This window comes from Erpetoichthys calabaricus, chromosome 17 (genome assembly GCF_900747795.2).
Source record: "Erpetoichthys calabaricus chromosome 17, fErpCal1.3, whole genome shotgun sequence".
In the NCBI taxonomy this organism is placed as follows: Eukaryota; Metazoa; Chordata; class Cladistia; order Polypteriformes; family Polypteridae; genus Erpetoichthys; species Erpetoichthys calabaricus.
This window is the reverse complement of record NC_041410.2, coordinates 7,368,421-7,384,845: the sequence shown is the minus strand read 5'-3', so window position 1 is coordinate 7,384,845 and position 16,425 is coordinate 7,368,421. Positions and strand designations below refer to the sequence as shown.

Genomic DNA, 16,425 nt, shown 5'->3' with positions numbered 1-16,425 from the left:
ACCTCTTTGGTAGATTCCAACCTGCCGTGTTTCAGTGCCATTCGTGTTTGGTGTCAACTTCACTACTGCTGACAATCCTGCACCTCCTTGTTGCCCATTTACGGGTCATCGAGACCTAACGATGTCAGTTCATCACAATTGACTTGTCACAGTCGTTGGCAGCCTGTCACTGCAGATGACATACATGTGGGTGTTTTTCAGTCTCCGGATGCTGCAGGGCATGGTGGGTGGGTAAACCAGTTAAGAAATGGTGCTGGTCCACAAACCCGGTTGTTGCAAAGATATGAGTGCATGTTGTTTTGTCATTAACGATGAAATACCCGCATTCCAGTAATAATGATGACTGCAACAAATCCATCCACCCAGCGTCAAAACTGTACAAACCATATCAGACAATCTTTGAAAATATGCAGAAGGTGACGCAAGTGTTGATAAAAGTCTCTGGTTACAAGGGAAGGCCATCATGGGTACATCCAAATGGGCATCAAGTCCTGAATGCTGTGCAAAGCTCACTCTGGCACATCTTACCCTGGCAGAGGGGCTGAGTGGGACAGCAAGGGTGGCCAATATGATTGTGTGGGACCAGGCATTGCAGAAAAGTCCTATGCCATCTGCTCGAGCTGCACCTGTGTGCGCTGGTGACCGTTTGAAAGGGTGCCAGGCGGAGGACGCGTTCTAAATGTGCATCAGTACAGCAGTGGGCACTCAACACACCGTTTGGTTGTTTCCATAGGTCTGTTACAAATGAACATTTATGGATGTTGACAACAATTCAGCAGCTTTGGCTAAAGCTGCCCATCTGTCAGTGAAGACTTCACATGGCGCTTCTACTTCTTGCACCAGCCGAGTCATTTTGAAAGTAAAAGAAGGCCAACGGACGTGCGGTTCAATTTCAGGAACAGAAAAGAGGACACCTCAGCTTCTAGGAAAAGTGATCTCACCAGATTCATTTTTATTTTTTGGAGATAAACCGTAAGCTGAAAATAAGAGGGCAGCGCCATCTTAAGTGTAGGGCCATGTTCAGGCGGCAGCTGTGATTCTCATCCTGACTGACTTCTCTCTAACCCGTTAATATTTTTTGTGGTTAATTTCAGAGTCCCAAGGAGATTGAGACTGTCCTGGCAGCTTGGGGCCTGCAGCAACAATCACTAACATGATGGGGAAGCCCAGACATTACATTTCAGCTAAGTATGATATTCAATATGCTGCTGTTTTAGTTCACTGGCACTCTGTGCACAGCAGATGCTCTGGTTTTTTGTTTTTATTTTATAATAAGGACACCTGGAAGTGTTGTGTGGAGGAATTCCACCCTAATGAATCACTGCATGAGCCCCCATTAATATAAAGAACCTGACACTCCAATTCACTTCTTGTGCAGTTTGAGGTCCTGTCTTGTGACTTAACCTGCACCTCCACCTGCTCGGGTCTCATTCTAGTGGCTCATCTTTTTGACTTTGGTCTTTCATTCGGAGTCACTTGGCTGTCTTCTCCACCATTGTTCATTTTGTAGGTGCATGCAGCCTGAAGTTTCCTCCTGCGTATTTTCTCCAACTTGCTTGATCCAATTCAGGATCATGGCGGGGCTGGAGCCTGTCCATGCAGCACTGGGTGCAAGGCAGGAAATGGCCTAATTCCACCACAGGGCCCGCTGCTGCACACACCTGCCATCGCACTTGGGTTCAAGTCTTCCTTTCCCAAAAGCGATTAGTTTTCTGAGACCTTCAAAGACATCTGTTGAAATGACAAATGCAATGCATATGTTTCTGTTATATGCCAATTGGTATGAGATTCATAAAAGCAGTGTTAATGTTTGTGATGCGCCATCTGTTAGAGTGACACATACAGCACATTTTATTACTACAAATGTTTGTGACGCGCCATCTGTTGGAATGACAAATGCAATGTAATTTAGTACTGCAAATGTTTGTGATGTGACATCTGTTGAAATGACAAATGCAAATGCATATGTTTCTGTTATATGCCAATTGGTATGGGATTCATAAAAACAGTGTTAATGTTTGTGATGCGCCATCTGTTAGAGTGACACATGCAACACATTTTATTACTACAAATGTTTGTGATGCGCCATCTGTTGAAATGACAAATGCAATGCATATGTCTCTGTTATAAGCCAATTGATGTGGGATTCATCAAAGCAGTGTTAATGTTTGTGATGCACCATCTGTTAGAGTGACACATGCAACACATTTTATTACTACAAATGTTTGTGATGCGCCATCTGTTGGGATGACAAATGCAATGTAAATGTCTCTGTTATGTGCCAATTGGTATGGGATTCATAAAAGCAGTGTTAATGTTTGTGATGCGCCATCTGTTAGAGTGACACATGCAACACATTTTATTACTACAAGTGTTTGTGATGCGCCATCTGTTGGAATGACAAATGCAATGTAATTTAGTACTGCAAATGTTTGTGATGTGACATCTGTTGAAATGACAAATGCAATGCATATGTCTCTGTTATAAGCCAATTGATGTGGGATTCATCAAAGCAGTGCTATTAGTGATGGACCATCGGTTGGGATGATAAATGCAATGTAAATGTCTCTGTTATATGCCGATTGGTATGGGATTCATAAAAGCAGTGTAATATTTGTGATGCGCCATCTGTTAGAGTGACAAATGCAACACATTTTATTACTACAAATGTTTGTGATGTGCCATTTATTAGAATGACAGAGACATAGCATCCAAATGGACAAACAGACACTTATCCTTTTATGAATATGGATTATTAGTACTGTCATCAACATCTCTACTACTAGTAGTAATAATCATATTTAAATGTAGGGTGATGCTGAATCGGTACTAAACTTTTGACATTGATATCGATTCCAGCTTTCAGAATTCAGTTTCAAAACTATACTGAAGCAAATAAAACCGATAACTCCTCACCCCCTAAGTCTCAGCATCACACAATTGCATACCTCCATGCCTCACACTCCACAAATCAGTAGAAGGAGCCTTGGGTGGTCCTCCATGGTGTTCCCAGCCCATATAAATGTTCAGAGAGCTTGTGGTGTTTGTGCTGGGATGCGTCCCCCTTGGTTTATCGAGCTCAGTGCAGTACGTCTGTCATCTTGGTTGTGGTTTAGTTCAATGGCGCTAATAAATGACTAAGGGTGTGGTGCTTCACACCTAACATTCACTTTGGTAGTGAAATTAAGAAAACGCTAGTACTGCGCCATTTTATAACTGTGTCCTTCACTATACTGCACAGCCCTAATGTTGGGTGACCATCGTGCGGTTCTTAGCCTCCGAGTTGTATTTCCACCCTAGTGGATGTCTGAATTTTTTCCTCGCGGCGTCTCCACGGGTTCTGCAGTTTCCATCCACATCCCAAAGCCGTTTCCGTGACGTTGACTGGCCACTCAGAACTGTCCAGGCCCGAGTGAGTTTGTTCATGAGAGCGCACACACCTGCCGTCACACTCGGGTTCAAATCTTCCTTTCCCAAAAGCGACCAGCTCAGAAAGTTATCTGAGACCCTCAAAGACACTGAGCAATTACTGTAATAAAGGTGGGATTATAGTGCACAGGTGCTGGTCCGGTCCGGTCTGCCTGCTGAGTGAACATAATGGTAGAACATTAGTGAGTCTACTGAATCTTCAGTCTAATAGTTTATTATACTCAGCTAAGTATATTAAGAAGTTATTTCAGTCTAGAATATTAACTCTAGTATACTGGATATTCAATCAAGTGACCATAAACCCTTGGCAGGTATATAACAAAATTATCAAAGAATCTTTATAAATTAAGAATCTGTTTACAAAATGCCGCAAATAAGGCCAGAATTCTAAAAAATGTATTTGCCCAAAAATGCGATCCACAGCAGACAAATTCCAATACAACCCAGGAGAATAATAAATGGCCACTAAATTCAAGCAGAAGCCGATACGGATATCAACTCCATTCTAAATGCATGATCTCGTACTCCTGAGCCTTCTCTGCCATCTTAAATAGCCAGAGGGAGGGCTCAGGAGTGATGATGTCATAGTGGCCCCGCCTCCTGGGGGGGGGGCCTACTGACAAAAGCACATTAAAAGGGAAAGAAATGAATTACAAGAATCACAAACCAGAGCAATGGAAATAGCATCAAGACATGAAAAAATGATCATTTATATTTAATAAAAGTAGAAAACCAAATAACAAATACAAGCATAATGCAATACAATGAATACAAGAATATTATTACTGTGAATGAGCCTTGTGTATTCTTAATAGTATTCAGTCTGGTATATTACAGTGTACAGGCAGTTTCTTTCTTTTCTTTTTTCACTCAGTACCATTCCCTGGCCTGTTGACGTCTCAAGCTCTGGTCCTCTCCCGGTGACGTGCGGTGACGATCTGCCGGATTTATCCTGTGAGTTTAAGGTATGAACTGTTTGCTCTTTTTAGTTTGCAGGCCTAAATGAAGGATTTACAAGTATGAAGCTTTCCAGAGTCACAGGTTGCTGTGTATTTTTAGTAGTTATGTTATTTTGATGACACTGGAGGTCAGCCTAAAGTCCGCTGGACAATGCAGGGCTTCTGGTGCTTAACGTGGCCACCAAGGCCGGTGACCGGCAAACCCAAAGTATGAATGAATATGGAGTCGTTTTTCGAGAATGTCCGCCTTGCTCTCCTCTTCTTACCCTGCACAACTGTGTTTGGGTTCCGACGGCCACGCCGGCACAGCCCGATGCTATTGGCGGTGGGGATTCCAGGCAGTGTGATTTTGGAGTTAAATGGCAGAATCACATTGCCAGGGATTTCCAATCGCTGATGAGCCATTGAGCCACATGTCAAGATTTTCGTGAGGAACGTTCATTTCACACTAGGGGCAGGACAGCTTCAGCTAACGTTACGTTAGTGTGGGTCACCTCGGCTCTTTGCACCAGTGGTGTGCCTTTCAAGGTGACACCAGCTGGCTGAGCTCCCTTTCTGTTCCCTGGTGTCTCTCCAGGGAAGATCAAAGCAAATGTCCAAAATGAGAACTTTGCACAACTTTAAAATGACTTTTTACAGAAGCTGAAGACACGCTGGTTGTCAGCATAGGAGGTGTGGAGGTGGTGGTGGTTTTGGGGGGTCATCTCCAGCTTCCACCACTCAGCAGTGGAACTTCTTCTGTGCTCTTCCTGGATGCTGGGTGGGTTTGTAGGCTCCACCCCTTGGAGATCTTTCAGTGGGATGGTGAGTTTCAGGGCTTCATCAGAGAGGGAGACGTGTCCAATTGGTGCTGGCGTTCTCTTGTAAATGTCCCATCATGCAGTGCACCGACGATCACATGTCAGACTCATGTTTTGAGATTTGCAAACTTCACTGTGGATCGTGGATAGAAGTTGAGATTTTCATAAGTTGGCGAAAAGAGAAACTTTTTAATACATTCTAACAATTAGCAGAGTGCCTTTTGAACTCTGTTCTCCTTTATTGTCCCCATTTCCCTAATGCTGGCATCCAAAACTGCAGCCATTGATGAAGGTTATTGTCACCATCAGTCACCTTGGATCAACACAAGCACAGAGGTTTAAACTGTGACTCCACGCCGCCTGTCAGATCAAGAGGCCTTGGATGAGGAGTTGAGGACATCCAGTGCCCGAGGGACACTCCTCTGTAAGCCTCCCTGCAGGTGAACATTCCAGAAGGACCACTGAGTCCGGCCGCCCTTGTTGTTCCAGAGCTACAGGGCTTAGTTCACTGGTGAACAGAGCGATACATCTCCCCATGTTCACAGTGGCTAAGTTCCGCTGCTCTGCGATCCGACTGTCGACATCCTCTGCTGTGCTCAAGTGAAGACCCCCAACTGTCGTCTGATCTCCTTGGAGACATCAGGTTTTTTGACACACATTCAGTTATTATTTATGGTTGTATTAATATGGCGGCACAGTCCTGTTGTTATTTATGTTTAGACAATGGATGGATATGTAATTCTGTATTCGGTTTGGTTTCAATGTGTGTGGATGCTTGTGCTGCCGTGTGTCTTGTATTTTGTGGGCGGTTCCTTCTAGATGTGGAGCCACCTGTCCATCACCTCTAGATGACTCCACCCAGCTCTTACAAAGGCTCATGGGACATGCGGTTCCTTGCCATTCCTTGAATCTGTCTGGTTGCTGGTCTGGTCTCTTTTGTACAGAGAGAGCATTTGACTCCTGCATTCATTAACTGCATTTTGATCCAATGACACGGACTCTGCTTTGTCTTTTTCCATCATAGGAGAACCAAATGATTTCTTCGGTGAAGTTCCTTGATGCCGATTTGCCTAATCTGCACTTTTCTGCACCCTTCCCTGCGTTGTCGATTTTATTTCAAATGGACACATTGGCTATTTTCACCCCTCAGTCTACACTCGATGACCCATCATGCCACAGTGAGAATGTGCTGCAAATGTATGAAAAATCATAAAACTGCAGTTTTTCCTTCCTTAGGAGTGTTCAGACCCCTTGCTGCGCCACTCCAGACACTGCTCAGGTCCTCCCTGTTTGCTTTAATTCCCCTCGTGTTGTGTCAAGAACTTGATTGGAGTCCATCTGTGGCAAACTGAATCGTTTAGTAAAGCACACGTGGACTGGCGTGGGGAATTGTCCACAATTCACATGGCACATTGGGACAAACACCAATCCATGCAATTTAAGGAACTCTGTGGACCCCTTTTGGTACTGCATCTCTTCAGAGAATCCTTGGGTATCACTGGTCCGACTTTGTGTTGCTCATGGGGTCCCGAATGAGGCACTTGACCAGCATTGTGAGGGAGCGTCGCTATGGCCATGTGGCGCGATTACCCAAGGGTGATTGTTGAGGGCCAGGCCAAGGGGACAACCCCTTAACATCTGGCTGTGACAGATAGATGGGTGGTACTGGGCTGCGTGTCTGCCTGGGGGGATTGCCAACTAGGACCCCGAGTTGTTTTGTCATGTGGTGGGCATAGTAACATGCTGTACCAGTGCAACCTGACTTGACTTGGCCTCTGCAGACCTTCATGGTCAAGTTCTGGTGAGACTCGCATTTCGGGACAAGGGCTCAAAACCATCTGTGTTCCCAGGAGCCCAATGAAGACCACCTGCCTGACATGAACCCTAAGGTGAAGTGTGGTGGTGGCAGCATCAAGCTATGGGGGTGCAGTGACAGGAAGACTGATCAGAATTTCAGGGTGAGGGTGAAGACTGCCAAATCCAGGGTGGTCCTTGAGGAAGACCTGCTGCAGACAGCATCCCACCTCAGACTGGGGTGACAGTTCACCTATTAACATGACAATGACTCAAAATATACAGCCAGGACAACACTGGAGTGGCTTCAGGACAAGTCTCTGACTGTCCTTGAGTGGCCCAGACTTTGAAGAGGTATGGGGGACCACAAGATGGCAGCTTACAGACACTTACCATCTGGTCAAATGGAGTTTAAGAGGGTCTGCCTGGGAGAATGAATGGCATACAGTGCCCAGTTCAGGTGTGCACAGCTTGTAGAGACATAACCAGTATGTGAATTTCCCCTTGGGATTAATAAAGTATCTATCTATCTATCTATCTATCTATCTATCTATCTATCTATCAGTAGATCTGAACCTGAGGCTTTTACAAAAAAAAAAAAATTCTTTGCATTTATATAGCACTTTTCTCACTACTCAAAGCACTCAGCAATTGCAGGTTAAGGGCCTTGCTCAAGGGCCCAACAAAGCAGAGTCCCTATTGGCATTTACGGGATTTGAACCGGCAACCTTCCGATTACCAGTGCAGATCCCTAGCCTCAGAGCCACCACTCCGCCACAAAGTGCTGAATACTTCTAGGAAGGAGTCATTTCAGTTTCTGATTTCTCCTAAATTTCCAAACTTTGCTGTAAACGGCTTCTCACTTTGTCACTGGGGGTTACTGAGTGTCGACCGATGAGCAGAAGTAGCAAATTTCTCCATTTTAATTGAAATCTGCAACACAATAAAGTGTGCTGACTGTGAAGGGGTCTCAGTACTTTCTGAATCCACTGTAAAAAGTGGCAGCTTGTTATCCTGCCAGTAAAGAAGAACGGATGGTGATGGCTTGGATGTGCCACCATAAGAGTCCAACACATGGTGACCGAGGCTTTGACCGCCTTTGGAAAAGGAGCATGTCGGGTAAGCTGATTTGTGTTTTCTACTAACTCATAAGAAGTTTTAGTCCATTCTTCTTCATTATGGTGCTGGACATACAAGCAAGATTTTGAGGGCACCAAGTATGACGTACCCTTGTCCTGTTTAACCTCCTTCTGTTTTTGTCTTGTCCTTCCTGGGCACCTTCACCCTGACTTTGTCTCCCTGCCTGTTCTTTTGATTGCTCTTTTGTACTTTAACCCACACCTTTGTTTGACTCTGCCAATCCTCATCTGAACACCTAGCGAGGTTCACATTGACCACCATGGCTTACAGGCTGGCACGGCCCACTGCAGTCCCACAGCTCGTTTTCTTTCTCTGCAGAAGCTGATGTCAAGGGGCAGAGCTGCCTGTGCTTCCCCTCGGCTGGGTGGCACATGCATGTAAAGAGGCTGGCGCTTTTCTTTTTGCCTCTTCTTAGCTAAATCAGAGCTGAGAGGCTTCAACAGGTGCAGCCAGAAGAAGCCAGGACAAGCCATGATGTGTCAGAACTCCGCTTTACAGTCCCAGGACGCACAGCCTCAGGGCATCTCTGGTCTTGTCTCCCGTGCCTACTGAGCTGATAATCAGTTTTTATAGTCTAACTGGCTCAGTTCAGCAGGAACAGGAGTCCAGGCTCACCTGCTTCAATGCCGCAGAAATGGAAGCCCCTTCTCCGAAATCAGAGATGTGCTGATGTTATTGTTGAAGCAAAAACGGCTCTGAACCTGCCCTGCAAAAGTGGGCGTGGCTTTATGACCTTTGAAATTGTTACAAATCAGCAGAGAGGAGGAGCACGGGTAGGGTGTCAGTAAAAAAAATGGGCGTGGCTTTATACACTTTTGGACATGTCAGACACCGAATTGGGAGGGACTTCACCAGAGAGTGCAAAAGTGGGTGTGGTTTATAAACTTCATAACAGGTTCCTATGTCGTACATTAAAGGGGAAGGAGCTTTAGTAGATAATTGACAAACTGGGCGTGGTTTATAAACTTCATAACCCTAAAGTGGGAGGAGCCTGAGTCGACAATTTCTAAAAGTGTGCGTGGCATTACAGCCTTTGAAATTGTCACAAATTGACAGAAAGGAGGAGTACTGGTAGCGATGTTCATAAGAAAATGAGCGTGGCTTTATAAACCTCAAAACCGTTACTTCAGACCCTTAAGCGGGAGGAGCTTCCAGAGAGAGTGGGCGTGGCTTTATAGACATAACAGGTGCATATATCATACACTAAAGTGGGAAGAGCTTCAGTAGAGAAGTGGCAAAGGGGCGTGGCTTTATAAACTTCAAAACAGATACACATCAGATGTTATAGTGGGAGGAGCTTCAATAGAGAATTTGTAAGAAAGTGGGTGTGGCTTATAAATTTCATAACAGGTGCAGATGTCGTACACCAAAGTGAGAGGAACCCAAGTAGAGAAGTAGAAAAAAGTGGACGGTGCATTACAGGCTTTGAAATTGTGACAAATTGACAGAGTGGAGGAGTACTGGTAGGGTGTTAGTAAGAAAATGAGTGTGGCTTTATAAACTTCAAAACAGTTACGCACATCAGATATTTAAGTAGGAGGAGCTTCAGTAGAGCATCTGCAAGAAAGTAGGTGTGGCTTTAAAAGCTTCACAGCACTTTCACACATTGGACACTGAAGTGGGAGGAGCTTCCATAGAGAGTCTGCGAGAGAGTGGTCGTGGTTTTAAAGACTTTGTAACAATTGCACGCTTTAAACACTGAAGTGGGAGGAGCTTCACTACCGCATTTCAAGAAGGTGGGCGTGGTTTTATAAATTTCATAACGTGATGGATTGACTTGAACCTTTTGAACTCTGATTTGGTGAGTTGAGTTTCCCACTTCTGCCCTTACCTGTGGGCACTGGGTTGACCCTGCAGTACATGAGACAGGCTGTCTACACACTTATTTCCTGTACTTTCAGCCAATGACATTGGACTTCTACTTTATGTAAAAAAAAAAAATAACTGATGGCACTGACAAGAATGCATCTGAAGACAGCCAACCATCCATTTTCTAATCCTGGTTGTCCAGTGCAGGGTTGCCATGTGGCAGGAGCTTATTGGGTGCAGGGCAGAAACACTACCTGGACAGGGTGCCAGTCCATCACAGGTTGAACACACACACATGCATATGGGGTCAAGGTAGCATTGCCATATCACTTAACCTGCATGTCTTTGGACTGTGAGTTGTAACCCCCCCAGACATGGGCAGAACATGCAGGATCCACAGATGGAGAACTTGGGCTATGAATCCTGGTCTCCTTGTTGCGAGGCAGCAGCACAAGCACCCTGCCACCGTGCTGTCACTTCCAGACATTCTTAGGTTTTACTTCCCACTCAAGCTGTAACCACCCATTCATGGAAATGTCCACAAATGACCGCAGCAGTGGTGACTAAGAGGAAGGGTGACTAATCACCATGGCAACCAACATACAGTTTACTCTGATGGATTGGTCATCACAAAGCATCCATGTTCATTTTCCATTTACTGCATTTTTTTTTCTAAATCCCTGGATAAAACTGAATATTTATAACTTGTAGAAACTTTCACATTGAAAATTCTATTTATATAGCACCTTTCCCAAGCTTAAAACATTTTGGTGGGACCTCAAGATCTGACATCCTTATGGGTGTCTGGGTGGTGTCTGCATGTTCTTCCCATGTCTGCATGACTTTTACTTTTGATCCTCCAAAGCTGTTAAACTACTTGACGGTTTGGATGAGGAGGGTACAGGAGGTGGCCCTGCAGTGTCCTGGCACCCTGCCTTGAACCCTGTGCTGGCAGTATAACGTCTGGACTTCCGTGACCCTGAATTGCATTAATTGGCTTTGAGAATGATACGTGATCTTTAGGAACATCCAGTCAAGCATTCCTGAGGAACTTATTCCATATGGTGGTCAAGGGGGTGGAAGCCAAGCAAAGCAGCAATGGGCACAAGGCAGGAAATGGGCCTGAACAAGCAGCAGGCCATCACAGGGCACATTGGCTCAAACAGAGCCAGCTGAACAATTTACATAACACTAGGAAACATGCAGAACTCCCGTCCTCAAATAAAGGAGGTTCATATGGAGCAAGCAGAACGTTTCCATATTGGCAAGACAGTCTTCTGTGTTCACCAAAATCCCACTGATTAGACGAGATTATACTGAGTGGTGTGACGTTCCAAAGCATTTCTTTCTCGTTCTCATTCTTGCATTCTGTGTTTGAGATTAAGCATCTTCAGTGATGTGCTTGACACTCAGCAGATGTCGCTGCTCTTCTTTATCCTTTTACCTATTACAGAGTTCTTTGTCACAGTTTGTGATCAATAAACACAACACAACAATACATGATTATAATTCATTTGGAAAATGTATGTAGCGAGTCCTGGGGGGGGGGATTAAAATAGAAGGGCTTTCGAGGATCGAGCTTTTATTACAATAACCTTTTCTGCCCATCGGTAAGATGCTCATCAGATGGCACTACTTCTCTTGCTGTAATGTCACCTTGTCGATCACTTGACTTTTAGGAGGTCTTCACAAGCTGAAATTTTTTGACTTTCCAGGATGTATCTGTTTCATATCATACGCTTTTGATTAAGAAAAACATTAAGGTTCCAACCCCAGTAGTTCGTGTGTATACCAGGTTTAACATTTAACAACCTTAACGTTTAATATATACGAATATATGTTTGCAGTGCAGCATCTAATGGAATGTATTTTGTAATGCATGTAGGAGTAAAAGGCATTGCATTTGTCATTCCAACAGATGCCATGTCACAAATATTTGTAGAATAAAATGCATTACAAAAGTTTATGATGTGCCGTTTCTTGCAAAGATGATTGCAATGCACGTCTGTATTATCTGATATTTGGTATGGGATTCGTAAAAGCAGAGTTAATGCTTGCGATGCGGCATCTGTTGGACAATGACAAATGCAGTACATTTTATTACTGTAAATGTTTGTGAGGCACCATCTTTTGGAAAGATAAATGCAATGCATCAGTCTCTGTTATATGCCATTTGGTATGGGATTCATAAAAAGCAGAGTTTATGCTTGTGCTGTGCCATCTGCAATGCATTTTATTACTACAAATGTTTGTGATGCTCCATCTGTTGGAATGACAAATAAGAATAATGCAATGCATTTTATTACTATGTATGTTTGTGATGTGCCATCTGTTGGAATGACAAATGTAATGCATATGTCACTGTTCTATACGATTTTGTATGGGATTCATAAAAGCAGAGTTAATGCGTGTGATGCGGCATCTGTTGGAATGACAAATGCAATGCTCATGTCTCTGGTATATGTCATTTGATATGGGATTCATAAAAACAGTTAATGCTTGTAATGCTCCATGTGTTAGAATGACAAATGCAATGTATTTTATTACTAATCATTTTTGTGATGTACCATCAATTGGAATGAAAGAGACAATAGCAAGTAGTATACAGACACACAGACACTTGTCCTTTTATTAAGGTAGGCAACATTTTTAAACCTACGCCATCTAGATTGGACTCTGGAGGACCAGAGTCTATCATTGCAGCATTTGATGTGAGGCTAGACCCAGCCCTGGACTGGCGCCAGTCCACCACTGACAGTCTTTGGCATGGAAACTAGAGTTGCTATTAGAAAACCCACACAGGCACAGGGAGAATGTGCAAAATCCCCCCAAGATAACGACTGGGACCAGGATCTGAGCCCTGGACTTTGGACCTGTAAGGCAGTAGCTTCACTCTGCCACCCCAAAAATATTGAAATGAACCCTCTGAACTCGCCCGTCAGCACGTGGCCGACATGATTCACGTTACCGCAGCATGCGCCCGCTCCACTCTTCAACTCATCCGGCTGTGACACCACTTCCTCCTCACGGCTCTTTCATTCAAAGCTCCGCTGCGGCTTCCTCCTTTGGATTGGCTGTGCCACTGCATATATTTGAATAGTCTTTAAAAGATAAAAATTAGCGCTCCCACAATTAGCGGGCTGCTGTTACCATAGCAGCACAAACATGAAAACACAGACTGTAAAGGAAGCCGACCTACGCAAGCCGCTGGAGATGACATACAACGAAAGTCATTTGCGTCCAGAATGCAGAAATGCAGCTGCCACATTCAGTGCGCCCGCAGACAAACCCAAATCCCCCCCCCCCCCCCCCCCCCCCCCCCCTTTGTCTAGGCCTTGCCATCATTAAAAGGTGACAACATCCTCCCCTGTCAGGTAAGAGCAGACACATATACGCCACGTGTGCAAAAACAGGCGTAACGTTGAAAGCCCGCTTGATCTAAATGAAGGCAGGCGCCAGTCACACACACAGGGAGCAACTTGGAACTGACGATTAACCAAAGCTGAGTGGTTGTGTTTGGGTTTAACGCAGTGACCACCCTATTAGGACATTAAAACACGGGTTGCCCCTCTGAGTAGAGAAGTGGGACATTCCCCTCCTGCACGAGAGATCTGCACCCCTGCGCTAATCCTGTGAGACTCAAGTGCCGGGGTCTCAAACTCGGATGCTGGCGGACCCCAGTGGCCGCAGGTTTTTGTTCCGCCACTTTCTTTCACTTCAGTGTGAAAGCAACAAGAATGTTTATTTATATAGCGCCCTTCACAATGATAGCAGCTGCACAGTTCGTTACAAAAGGAAAGTATAAAACTAAGGAGCAGACATTTCTAAAACGGCAGGAATGAGAAACACAAAGTCCAGTGTAATAAGAAACGCTACGGGCAGGTGGCCAGGGAGGAGAGGAGAGGAAAGACCCGAAGACCACCCAGTCCCATCTGGGCATCCTGCAGTCCATGAATGTGTCACCTCTCGTGGAGCTCTTGCCCTCATCTTCCCAACATCCTAGGGGTCTGCAGTGTCCTTAACACCAAGGTAGTAGAAGACGCTCAAAAGTAGTGACCAGCCAATCAAACAGCATTTCAGGAGAAGAGCCAATCAGCATGTCCGCCGCCGTGAGGCATGGCCAGTGACACCAGATGATTTTGTTGCCCCCATTTTAATTGGCTCGTTTGTTCAGATTCCCAACTTGAAGCAGCTGCCAGTTAGCAGGCCTGGCACCCTCAGCGCCTCCTCCTGGCATCGCAGCAATTGACTTCTGGGTCTCGCTGCACCTGGTTTTAGAATTTGAACCCAACTCTTACTGTTTAATCACATTATTAACAGTATTATATTAAATAATATTTAAGGATACCAGCTGTACTACCCTTATAAAGAAAATGTCACACCAGATGACTTCTCCAGCAGCTGTCAGTCATGGCCTTCATTTACATAATCTTAGCCAGTTGTTTGTCTGCTCCCATGGAAACAGTCGCCAAATGTGACAAACCCAACGACTGAGGCCAACCCTCACCATCTTAAATAGATGTTAGTGACGTCACACGTACCACAACATGCCACACGCCGACAAAGAATCCAAAATGGCGGAATACATGAAACATAAACCTGAAGCTCCTTTAATACTCAAAGAAAACGATGAAACAGGCGTGTGAGTCTGTGACAGCCGTGGTGCGCCGCTGGGCCAGGGCCGAGTGTGGGCTGGACTGAAGGACCATCTCTTGCTGAAAGGTGACTCTTGGGGGGCTCACTTTGGTGCCCTTTAACTGATTGTTGTTCTCCAGGAAGTCAGAAGACGGTGTGGTGGGATGCCAGCCGTGCTCTCTCTGCTGCAGCTTTGTGCTGCTAAACCACAGAGGCACTGGTTTCCTTCCATGGCATGGCTACGCCACAAGCCTATTTCATCGGAAAGACACAGCAGAGTGAAAACACGAGGGTCCAGCAGGCTGATGGGAGGGCTTTCTTTGGCTTTCACTGTAATAAACATTTAATGGTTAATCAATGAAAAGGGGGCTTTTGTCTTTTTTTATTGTAATGGAAAGTGAAAGAATGAAGACCTCATCACTTTAATGGGGGGCCCATCCCATCCATCAGCAGTGACGTCACCTTGGGGGAGACAACGCCCAACAGAAAGCCAAGGAATTCAGATACACAGTAGCAAGAAGACCCCTAGTGGTCCCAAATATGAAAGAGTGGGGAGGGGGGACTGAATGACACCTAAGCTTCTGCTATGTGGAAATAAAGATTCAAATTGATGAAACCATCGCAGTTCACTGTGCATTAAACAATGGACTGCAGGTCTGGGAGCTGGCGTCGGGTTCAAGTCCTGCTTCACTACTGGTGGTACAGTGCGGCTGCTTGAAAAGCGCAAATAGGACCACCGGCAGGCAGAAAATGAGAGTGTCGTTTGTGAGACCCACTTAAAAAACGATAAAGTGCAACTCCGCTCATTCATTCATTATCTGAAACCATTTGGTCCGTTAGGTGACAGCCCACCAAGGGTACAGTCGTGCGCACAGGGACAGTTTAGAGGTGACAGTTTAACCCAAGCAGGAGGGGCAAAGTAGAACGCCTGGAGAAGACCCCCAGGAAGACGCAGGGGAGGTTTGAACCCAGGATACTGGAGCTGCAAGCAGACAAAGCTTTAGGCCTTTAATAGTAAAGATAGACAGGTGAAAGGCACTTTATGATAGATAGATAGGTGAAAGGCACTATATGATAGATAGGTGAAAGGCACTTTATGATAGATAGATAGATAGATTGATAGATAGATGAAAGGCACTATATGATAGATAGATAGGTGAAAGGCACTTTATGATAGATAGATAGATAGATAGATAGATAGATAGATAGATGAAAGGCACTATATGATAGATAGATAGGTGAAAGGCACTTTATGATAGATAGATAGATAGATAGATAGATAGATAGATAGATAGATAGATAGATAGATAGATGAAAGGCACTATATGATAGATAGATAGGTGAAAGGCACTATATGATAGATAGAAAGGCACCATATTATAGATAGATAGATAATGTGAAAGGCACTATAAAACTGTTAGATAGATAGGTCGATAGATAAATATAAAAGGCACTATGTAATTGATAGATATGAAAGGCACTATATAATAGGTAGATATGAAAGACCATGATAGATATGCCATCCTTAAGCCGCACGAACTGTGACCTGCCAGTTAGGGGCCCTTCATCCAGGACACTGTGGCAGCCTGAGCCCTCGCTGACTGGAGCTGCTCCAGTGAAGACCCCCACAGCAGTGGTCCATTACTGTAAGATGTGAATGTCGGATGCGCGGTCCTCTATGTGATGTAACGTGTAGGTTGGGATTGTCTCTTTAAACGGGTTTGCCCCTCAACATGGAGGAGTGACACAGGAAGTGTTTCCTTATTGGCCGCGGTTGAAGGCGGCTTGGGAACAAACCAGGAAGAGGGAAATCCAAACATGAAGGAGTGCAGTTTCATGTCCACACTGCAGTGGTCCTT

At 44.8% G+C, this 16,425-nt stretch overlaps 1 long non-coding RNA gene across 1 annotated transcript in view; it reads left to right on the top strand.

Moving 5' to 3' along the window:
* Positions 1–1,396, top strand: part of LOC114667779 (uncharacterized) — a 34,798-nt gene extending 33,402 nt beyond the window's left edge. Inside the window, exon 3 of the long non-coding RNA XR_003718781.2 lies at positions 1,095–1,396. This is a non-coding gene — a long non-coding RNA (uncharacterized LOC114667779). The remainder of the gene's footprint in view (positions 1–1,094) is intronic.
* Positions 1,397–16,425: the final 15,029 nt, after the last annotated feature.